Here is an 11934-nt window from a genome sequence, read left to right on the forward strand (position 1 = left end):
CCAGGAGACAGGCTGTGTAAAATAGACAGATAGGTGCAGGACACTGGAAGAATGACTTTGCATACATTAACTGTGGGACAAGGTAAGACTGGCAAAGATTCAGACTTCTGAGCACAGAACAAACATTCTCCGGACGTCAGATAATATAACCGGCACAGAGTGCGGGGTTGGTTGTAACTTAAAGGAACCAGGGTCCAATCAGAACCAATTCCTATAGAAAGCAATTCCTAATCAAAGGCATGTGTGCACCTCCACTGCACACAGATAGCTAGTTAATTAGTGAGCACATGAGATCAGTTAAGGAATGACAGACTATGAGCTGTACACAGACAAGAAAGGAATCGATGCAGTATCCCAGTCGCAACTATGGCTGGGACCAGCCACTAAAATGATCCGCTACCCGCGGATCCTAACAGTAACAGTGAGTAGAGGTAAGGACCTTAACCATCTTGGAACCTCCTATCTGTTATGTCACATACAGCGCATTCATCAAATTGGAAAGGCTATTTAAAATTCTAAAAATTTTGGGACAAAACACCGAACAACAATCAGTCCAGCGTCACCTAGCTGCTACCTTCTATCTGGATCCAAGTGCCTGCAATCTCCACCACCAACACCTGCATCATCATCAACATGCTCATTTGTGATTGGAAGAAGTCCTGCACCCAATTTCCTAAGCATGACTGACTCCTCTCCTATCTGTGATTCCTCAGAAGAATCCTTGAGTGCTATACCTGCTGCTGGGGGTGGATCTTCATTACAGAAAGGGACCAAGAAGACTGCTACTATTAGTAATTTTAAAAAAACAATTGACTATTAAACAGTCCTGTGATAGAGGAAGTAAGTATAACAGCTGTCACCCAGTTTCACAGTTACTGACGCCATGATGGCTGTGCTAGTATTAGATTGTGAAATAATACAAAATGAGGATGACAGTGTGGAGGAAGTGCAAAAGGAGGATGAGGGGGAAATTTGTGTCCTATCTGACGCTAATGTGGATGTTGATGATAAGGATGTGGTTTGCGTAAATCAGCCACCAGTGGCAGCAGTTCTTGCTAATGATAAAAAGAAAGCCAGAAAAGCCACGTCTTGGGTGTGGAATTATTTTAATCTAAATTCTGACAACAGTTCTGAAGGCATCTGTTCCATTTGTAAATCCAAAGTTAGCAGAGGAAGGGGCGTTAACCATCTAGGCACCTCCTCCCTGTTACGTAATTTACAGCTTGTTCATGCAGTTTGTTTAACAAAATTATAATCATTTGTAATTTAATAAGAAGCAGTCCAGTATCAGCTACCAGCAGTTTGGACCATAACATGCAATCTCCACCACTAATTGAAGGTAGTCCTTCCAAAAAATGTTTTGTGGGGCCCAAACAAACCAAGGAGTTCAGCCATGAAAGTGTCGGTCCTAGTGGCTAAAGTGCTTGGTTTGTTATACTGTGCATGTCCTTTTTACTATCCCACATAAGAGTGGGTGGGAGGGACAATTCCATCTTCCACCTCTTTCCTTTACATTTGGCACAATTTGGGACATTAACAACTGACATTATTATAGTTTCTTAAACTGCCATCCTATCTGCCACTGCTGTGTGGCAATGTTTCATAGATGTCCTATATTTTCTCTTTCATCCACTAGGGGACACTGGAGGTGCTTACGCTGGGGTATAGAGGCGTGGATAACTGGAGCTGGCACTTTAATTAATTTAGAAGTGTGAAGCTCCTCCCCCTCTATTCCCCACCAGCCCTCAGTTTAGAAAATGTGCCTACGGAGCTGGTCACAATTTGCTGTGCTCCAGCATTACATTTATTTTAACAGCATCTTTTTCACTGTATTGGTACCCTTCACCACCTCTTGATAGGTGGTGTCCAGGTACCTGGCGCCCTGTTATACAGGAAGGAGTGCACAGCGCTTATTTAAAAAAGCAACTGACAGCTCCTTATCGCCACAGCACTGAGGACAAGACAGTGTGAGAAGCAGGAGTGCTGTTATCAGAGAGGCCATCCAAGGGACGCAGTGAGTACATCAGCTGCGCATCCCCCGGCTCCTGTCCCCGCTGCCGACACTGGCTTCAGAGCATATCGCTATAGCGCTGCTCTATATTACATACTCCCTCCTTCCCTCTCCCCGCTGGCACCCTCGCATAGCGCTCCTACTCAGCGGGGCTTCACAGGGGGAGGTGAAAGCTCCAGCACGACTGCCATTTTCAGAGCCCTTAGGGCATGAAGAATGGGGCGGAGCCTAACAGCGCGGGCTCTCTGTCTCCATTCAGAGCTGCAGCGGCTGTTAGAACAGCGTGGCTGCTGTTTCACATGTGTCTGACTGCAGCTCTCCAATTTAGGAAGAGTGTAGCAGCACTACTACAGATGGGCTGGTTCTCTTGATGGCATCCCTGGGAGCCGGTGAGCACAGGGGAGAGTACAGCAGGGAATCAATTCTGTGGGAAGGGAGTTGTGTGATCTCCTCCTCTGTTTCCCAAACTAGCCTTCTGTCTTCTGTATCTGTCCCTCTGTATGGGTGACTGTGGTTGAATGCCAAACTCTTTGCAAAAGATGTTTGTTCAAACAGTACAAGCGTGTTATATGATGCTTGTTTAGTAATCTATCCACCTATGGCTATTACTGACTCTCCTGCTCCTCCATGGGCCGCTGACATGGTAGGAGTGATGGCTGACTTAACGTCACAGTTGGCTGAGGCTCGCACCTCCCAGGGTGTCAGGGTTATCCAAGTCTCTAGACACCCTGGTACAGGTTATAGGTACCGCTGTTTCTACTCCCTCCACCTCCTACCAAAAACACCCCCTAACGACTGTTCTCCAATCAGAGAGGGTCTGACAAGGAAATCCTCACAACAGAGGATACTAAGAAACGTGAATGGAGGAAGTTTGTATAATGACGGTACTCCTCAAGATTTTCTCGGCCTTTTAGCTAAGATCAAGTGTAGTATCTGTTCTTATCAGTTTAATATCTGATACGCCCCCTATCTGGGGGCCATATATAGAGTCTGCCTCTACTGGGGTGGAATTCTTAATTCTGGCGGTCAGGCAGGTACTTAATCTACCTGTGGATATAGTCCCTGCATCCCAGGAGTGTGTATTATTTGAGTATGTTACTCCCCGTGTCAGGGTCAGAACAGCAGTAACCTGTTTCTGTATATAGAACTCAGTTAGCATGGAACAATACAATGTATTTGGATGCTACCTATCTTCTTGGTGACCAACACAAAGGTTGTCTGTTTTCTGATGACCCTAGAGACACCCTGAACACGCCTGATCTCGTCTGATCTCGGAGGGTCAGGCCTGGTTAATGGGACACTGCCTGGGAATACCAGGTGCTGTAGGCTAAAATAGTCTGGAATCAACCATATACAGGGGACCTTATTCAGAGTCGGTCACGAGCGCTGAGCACTCGCAATCGACTCGATGTTGGTCCACAGGGCATGCGCACGACGGAGACTGCTCCGTCGTTAGCGGGCTCGAAGCAGACGGAGCAAGCTGTAGATGTTGATTGACAGCACGCTCCTTTTGCTGGGTGGGCAGGGGGCGTGCCCGGCCAAATGGAGGCTTTCCTTTCGGAACGCTTGCTGTTTTGTGGACATCCCCACTGACATCATCAGTGATGTCAGTGGGGAGCTTCCGGCTCAAACAGAGCAGGAAGCTCCCTGGGGCTTAAGGTTGATGAGACCCTACCCTAGGGTCTCTTCGTAAGCACCGATGGTCGCGATGGTCTTGACCATCGTGACCATCTCCCTTAGCGGTCGTTAGAGCTGTGGGTGTTAACCCACAGCCTAACGACCGACATGGAGGCGGCCATTCAGGATGCAAGCGGCCGCCCTGTTTCTGAGCGACCGCTTGCATCCTACAACCGCCTCTGAATGAGGCCCAGGGTCTCATCTGCTTCTACAGCGCCAAATCCGTCTGAGCCAGGTTACCAGAGTGGCCCTCCTCTGGTGGACACAATACAACAGTCTTTTAACGTGACGAAAATTCGGTGTGGGACTGGATTATCGTAAAAATGGATGCCAGCCTTTGAGGATGGGGAGCAGTAGTCCCGATTTTCACTTTCAGGGTCGATGGTCCCCTCTGGATCAGAATTGGTCCATAAATGTGTTGGAACTCAGAGCGATCTACTATGCTCTGATAGAAGCAACAGAGTTGCAAAAGACTTATCTGGTAAGAGTTCAGTCCAACAATGCTATGGCTGTCGCTTACATCAACCGCCAGGGCGGGACTTGTAGTCTCATGACCATGCGAGTAGTATCTCAGATTCTCCGGTGGGCCGAGAAAAAGTCAGTAATCCTGTCGGTGGTATTCATCCAGGGTGTGGACCACTGGGAAGCAGATTATCTAAGTCACCAGGATATACATCCCGGGGAATGGAAGATTCATCCAAACGTGTTCAACGCGCTGATACGTCAATGGTATTTTCAGGTGGACCTCATGGAGTCATGATTGAATCATCAACTCCCACTATAAGTGTCAAGAACTCGAGATCCACAGGTGGAGGCAGTAGACGCTCTGACAGTTCCATGGATCTACAACTTTGTTTACCTTTTTCCTCCGATTCCACTTCTTCCTTCTAAAAAGGATAAGACCCGAGACAGCCTCTGTCTTTCTCATGGCACCGAACTGGCCTAGGAGTAGTTGGTTCTCAGACCTTCGGTCCCTATTGGTAGACGACCCATCGCCCCTTCACCTGCACACGGATCTTCTACAGCAGGGTCCTTTTCGTCCACTGCAACTTAGCGCAACTGCGTTCAATGGGGTGGCTCCTCAAACCGATATCTGTTAATGCAAAAGCATCCCAGACTCTGATTCCCACCATGCTATGCACCAGGAAGCCAGTTTCAGCTGCGCATTATCGCATCGGGTGTTCTTATATCGAATGGTGTTCCAGTCGGGTCTTCCGTCTGGTTGTCCCGGTCTTCTGTTTTTTTTCTTCAGATGGGACTGGATTCTGGCCTTCACCTTTGAACTTTCAAGGTGCAGGTTCTGCCCTTTCTATTTTCTTTCAATGAAAATTGGCCCTCATTCCTGAGGTGCAGAAGTTACTTTAGGGGGTCTTGCTTGTGTAGTCTCCTTTTGTACCACCGATAGCTCCCTGGTACTTAGATTTAATTAAGCATTTGTCTTGGAAGACGGTCCTCCTCCTGGCTCTAGCTTTGGCTCGTACAGTTTAGTTTTGGGTGCTCTGTCCTATAAGCCACCTTAGCTTGCATTCCCAGGGTTGGGTCGGCTTTCCATATAAATCAGCCTATTGGGTACCATCTTTGGTGGAGGACTCCAGTAATTCTTCAACTTTGGATGTAGTTAGAGCTCTCCGCATCTATATGCCAGGACAGCGTCCCTCCGCAAGTCTGAGTCGTTATTTGTCCTCTATGATGCTGTTTGGAGAGGTTGACCAGCATCTAAGCAGACATTGGCACGTTAGATTAGGCTGATTATTGTTCAGGCTTATATTAGTGATGACTGTCGGCCTCCTATGTCCATTTGGCTCATTCCACACGTTCTGTGGGTGCGTCATGGCTGACCGGTAGAGGAGCCTCCACATTACAATTGTGCCGTGTGGTCACACGTGGGTCAAATGTTACAGTTTTGATACGTTTGCTGCTTCGGCATCAAGTTTTGGCCGCCTGGTTCTGCAGGTTCCACAGAGCGCTCCCGCCTGAGGGGAAAACTTTGGGACGTCCCCAGCGTAAGCAACTCCAGTGTCCCCTAGTGGATGAAAGAGAAAATGGGATTTTGGCACCTACCGGTAAAGGGGACACTGGATACCCACCTCTGCGCTCTTAGCCTGCCTGTTCGGTTTGTTATACTTTGGTTATTGTGTGTTCTTCTCTCCCTTTTTTTTACTCCGCTTGTTCTCCATCTCCTCTCAGTCTTCATTTTCTAAACTGAGGGCTGATGGGGCATAGAGGGGGAGGAGCTTCACACTTCTAAATTATTTAAGGTGCCAGCTGCAGTTATCCACGCCTCTATACCCCAGCGTAAGCACCTCCAGTGTCCCCTGTGGAATCAGAGAAAAGGATTTACCGGTAGGTACCAAAATCCCATTTTTTTAAACTGCCGTGCGTTTCTGCCGCTGCTCTGTCGCTTACTTTAGCCAGCCAGCTCGCTGCAGCCTATGGCCTATATTGGTGAAAAATAGTAAAGTCAATATTGTGAGCTGTGAGGTGGTTAAAAATGCCTAGAAATGCCTGAAAATCATTGTTATTAAGGTTAATAATACTGTAGGAACAAAAACAGGCCCAAATTATGTGGTTTTAGCTGTTTTTATGATTTTTTGGAAAGAATACAGATCCAAAAACAAAACCGAAAAACAAAACACTAAGGAAAAAGATCCAAAACTAGATCCAGATCCAAAACTAAAACATGGGGGTCGGCGCACACCTCTACTATTTATACAATGAGTGAAAAGAATCTGTTATTTCCAAATTCAACAACCTGTTACAGCGTACATCTCACCCCATTTACATTAACACAAACTGAGTAGTTTATAGAATAAATAGTGAGGGGTTTATACAGCAAACAGTTACATATAGTACGGAAGCAATAAAAGAACAGTGTTCATCCGAGGAAAAAAAACTACTTTGCCACTAATGACCTATTGTACATAACCTGCTCCATTATTACGTTTCAGTTATCGATGAAAAGTAACTCCATTAAAAAAACTAATTTACTTTATGAAAAATCATCGTGTATGTATTCTATGTATTTCTGGAATAACACCCAATAGATTTTGACCTAAACTTGTCTACTGTACACTCAGATACACACTGTGGCTGTCATTTGACAGATATATTGTAAATTACTGTGCAACAAATAACACTAAGCAATCAATGCTGCATTCCATAGGCTGTGTCTGTGGTTACAGGTGTAGCTAAGAGGTCAGTTATTCACAATACTCTATTTCTGTCACAATACTCTATATCTGTCACAATACTCTATATATGTCACAATACTCTATATCTGTCACAATATTGTATATATCTGTCACAATACTCTATATCTGTCACAATACTGTATATATCTGTCACAATACTGTATATATCTGTCACAATACTCTATATCTGTCACAATACTCTATATATGTCACAATACTCTATATCTGTCACAATATTGTATATATCTGTCACAATACTCTATATCTGTCACAATACTGTATATATCTGTCACAATACTCTATATATGTTACAATACTCTATATATCTGTCACAATACTCTATATATGTCACAATATTGTATATATCTGTCACAATACTGTATATATCTGTCACAATATTGTATATATATATGTCACAATACTCTATATCTGTCACAATACTGTATATCTGTCACAATATTGTATATATCTGTCACAATACTCTATATCTGTCACAATACTGTATATACCTATCACAATACTGTATATCTGTCACAATATTGTATATATATATGTCACAATACTCTATATCTGTCACAATACTCTATATCTGTCACAATAGTCTATATATCTGTCACAATACTCTATATCTGTCACAATATTGTATATATATGTCACAATACTCTATATCTGTCACAATACTGTATATCTGTCACAATATTGTATATATCTGTCACAATACTCTATATCTGTCACAATACTGTATATACCTGTCACAATACTGTATATCTGTCACAATATTGTATATATATGTCACAATACTCTATATCTGTCACAATACTCTATATCTGTCACAATAGTCTATATATCTGTCACAATACTCTATATCTGTCACAATATTGTATATATCTGTCACAATACTGTATATCTGTCACAATATTGTATATATCTGTCACAATACTCTATATCTGTCACAATACTGTATATATCTGTCACAATACTCTATATCTGTCACAATACTCTATATCTGTCACAATATTGTATATATCTGTCACAATACTCTATATCTGTCACAATAGTCTATATATCTGTCACAATACTCTATATCTGTCACAATATTGTATATATCTGTCACAATATTGTATATATCTGTCATAATACTGTATATATCTGTCACAATACTCTATATATGTCACAATACTCTATATCTCTCACAATATTTATATATCTGTCACAATACTCTATATCTGTCACAATATTGTATATATATGTCACAATACTCTGTATATCTGTCACAATACTCTATATCTGTCACAATAGTCTATATATCTGTCACAATACTCTATATCTGTCACAATATTGTATATATCTGTCACAATACTCTATATCTGTCACAATACTGTATATATCTGTCACAATACTCTATATATGTCACAATACTCTATATCTCTCACAATATTTTATATATCTGTCACAATATTGTATATATTTGTCACAATACTGTATATATCTGTCACAATACTGTATACCTGTCTATTAAATAGTGGTTGTTCTGCAGAGTCAGGGGGGTAAATTTACTAAAGTGAGAGTTTTTAGAAACAACCAATCAGATTCTACCTAACATTTAACTAGCACCTCCTAAAAGATAATAGCTAGAATCGGATTGGTTGCTATGGGTAACATCACTTTTAAAACTCACTTCTAAAAACTTTCACTTTAGTAAATTTACCCCAGAGTCTTGGTAGCTGCGCCTACTTGTGTGGGCAGAAAATAGAAAATGGCTTTGAATGAACATGACTGGAAATTGCCATTTCAGAAGAAGATCCTGTAAATGACTTAGATGAGGTAGTTACAAATATCATGTATGTCAGACTATGTGCCAGTTTAGCTCTGCTGAATGAAAAGATGAATTACCCAATACAATTCCATTAGGACCTAATCGGGGTGTAAAGTCATTATCTAAGATCTCAGCGTGTAACTGTTGACAATCTTTAGTTTCCGTTATTCTCAGAATCAGAAAAATCACCTATTTCTGACCCTTCCACTGTTCTAATAACGCAATCTCATTATATTCTGTAAGCTTCATGCAGTCCCAGGGTCACATGATAATTAGAGGTCACGCCTGTGTTTTGCTCATTAGCGATGGCTGGCGAGATGTTCGGCATATTTCCTATATCAACAGCCACCCGCAATGTCACACCTGCAGACAATACCCAAACACGCAATTATTAGCGATAATGGCAGCAAGTCTTCTATGGCAGTATAGAGAGAGATCATGCTGGGTATGGCGGTATAGAGAGAGAACATGCTGGGTATGGCAGTATAGAGAGAGAACATGCTGGATATGGTGGTATAGAGAGCGATCATGCTGGATATGGCGGTATAGAGCGAGATCATGCTGGACATGGCGGTATAGAGCGAGATCATGCTGGATATGGCAGTATATAGAGAGATCATGCTGGATATGGTGGTATAGAGAGAGATCATGCTGGATATGGCTGTATAGAGAGAGATCATGCTGGGTATGGCAGAATAGAGAGAGATCATGCTGGGTATGGCAGTATAGAGAGAGATCACGCTGGATATGGCTTTATAGAGAGAGATAATGCTGGATATGACAGTATAGATAGAGATCACGCTGGATATGGTGGTATAGAGAGAGATCACGCTGGATATGGTGGTATAGAGAGAGATCACGCTGGATATGGCGGTATAGAGAGAGATCACGCTGAATCTGGCGGTATAGAGAGAGATCATGCTGGATATGGCGGTATAGAGAGACATCATGCCGGATATGGCGGTATAGAGAGCGATCATGCGGGATATGGCGGTAGAGAGAGAGATCATGCTGGATATGGCGGTATAGAGAGAGATCATGCTGGATATGGCGGTATAGAGAGAGATCATGCTGGATAATAGCGGTATAGAGAGAGATCATGCTGGATATGGCAGTATAGAGAGAGATCATGCTGGATATGGCGGTATAGAGAGAGATCATGCTGGATATGGCGGCATAGAGAGAGATAATGCTGGATATGGCGGCATAGAGAGAGATCATGCTGGATATGGCAGTATAGAGAGAGATCATGCTGGATATGGCAGTATAGAGAGAGATCATGCTGGATATGGCAGTATAGAGAGAGATCATGCTGGATATGGCAGTATAGAGAGAGATCATGCTGAATATGGCAGTATAGAGAGAGATCACACTGGATATGGCGGTATAGAGAGAGATCACGCTGGTTATGGCGGTATAGAGAGAGATCACGCTGGTTATGGCTGTATAGAGAGAGATCACGCTGGATATGGCAGTATAGAGAGAGATCATTCTGGATATGGCAGTATCGAAAAAGATCATGCTGGATATGATGGTATAGAGAGAGATCACGCTGGATATGGCGGTATAGAGAGAGTTCACGCTGGATATGGTGGTATAGAGAGAGATCATGCTGGATATGGCGGTATAGAGAGAGATCATGCTGGATATGGCTGTATAGAGAGAGATCATGCTGTTTATGGCGGTATAGAGAGAGATCATGCTGGATATGGCGGTATAGAGAGAGATCATGCTGGATATGGCGGTATAGAGAGAGATCATGCTGGATATGGTGGTAGAGAGAGAGATCATGCTGGATATGGTGGTATAGAGAGAGATCATGCTGGATATGGCGGTATAGAGAGAGATCACGCTGGATATGGCGGTATAGAGAGAGAGTTCACGCTGGATATGGCGATATAGAGAGAGATCATGCTGGATATGGCGGTATAGAGAGAGATCATGCTGGATATGGCTGTATAGAGAGAGATCATGCTGGATATGGCAGTATAGAGAGAGATCATGCTGGATATGGCGGTATAGAAAGAGATCATGCTGGATATGGCGGTATAGAGAGAGATCATGCTGGATATGGTGGTAGAGAGAGAGATCATGCTGGATATGGTGGTATAGAGAGAGATCATGCTGGATATGGCGGTATAGAGAGCGATCATGCTGGATATGGCGGTATAGAGAGAGATCATGCTGGATATGGTGGTATAGAGAGAGATCATGCTGGATATGGCGGCATAGAGAGAGATCATGCTGGATATGGCGGTATAGAGAGAGATCATGCTGGATATGGCAGTGATGCCTTGTTGCATGGAATTAGGTTAATATTCAATATTATATTCTCATTTATACTCCAGTGCTTCTAAACGGAAATTCTCCTAAGCGCGATAAATGTGGATTATTTAGCTTGGATCTTCCCCCTCTGTCCCCTGCTGCTCACAGTAAATTGAACTGAAGAGGCAGCACGTAAAATGGAGACTGGTTCATTTTGGGCAGTTTTTTTTCTCTTTCAGTATATACAGTACATAAAGTATATAAAGTACATCAAGTATATAAAGTAAATACAGTATGTACTGCTGGGTCCATTGCGCTTGCTGGGATGCCTTTGCAGTTTTGTTAAATGACACTATTTCTCACTTTGGTGAACGCGCAGCGGCTCATGCAGAATTGGTTGCATAATAGGTATAAAGGGGCCCATCCACTACATGATTAAGTTGAGCGAATGAACGATTACGATTGTTTGATCATTTGCAAATCGCTGGACGTTTATACATCTATCATCGTGCAAACATGCAGGACAACCTGACGATATCGTTGAGCATGTTTGCAGATGATTGATGACCCTGTACTGAACGATGCTGATTCAGTGCACGTCACACCACAGACTGACAAACAACTGCACGTCACACCACAGACTGACAAACGACTGCACGTCACACCACAGACTGACAAACGACTGCACGTCACACCACAGACTGACAAACGACTGCACATCACACCACAGACTGACAAACGACTGCACGTCCCACCACAGACTGACAAACGACTGCACCTCACACCACAGACTGACAAACGACTGCACGTCACACCACAGACTGACAAACAACTGCACGTCACACCACAGACTGACAAACGACTGCACGTCACACCACAGACTGACAAACGACTGCACGTCACACCACAGACTGACAAACGACTGCACTTCACACCACAGACTGACAAACGACTGCACGTCACACCACAGACTG

The 11934-nt window shown here is 43.4% G+C and overlaps 1 pseudogene; it reads left to right on the forward strand.

The window, feature by feature from the left end:
* Positions 1-2905: 2905 nt before the first annotated feature.
* On the forward strand, positions 2906-3026 carry LOC148453939 (U2 spliceosomal RNA; annotated as a pseudogene).
* Positions 3027-11934: the final 8908 nt, after the last annotated feature.

The sequence above is a fragment of the Taudactylus pleione genome, unplaced genomic scaffold (genome assembly GCF_031769625.1).
Source record: "Taudactylus pleione unplaced genomic scaffold, aTauple2 ptg001059l, whole genome shotgun sequence".
In the NCBI taxonomy this organism is placed as follows: domain Eukaryota; kingdom Metazoa; phylum Chordata; class Amphibia; order Anura; family Myobatrachidae; genus Taudactylus; species Taudactylus pleione.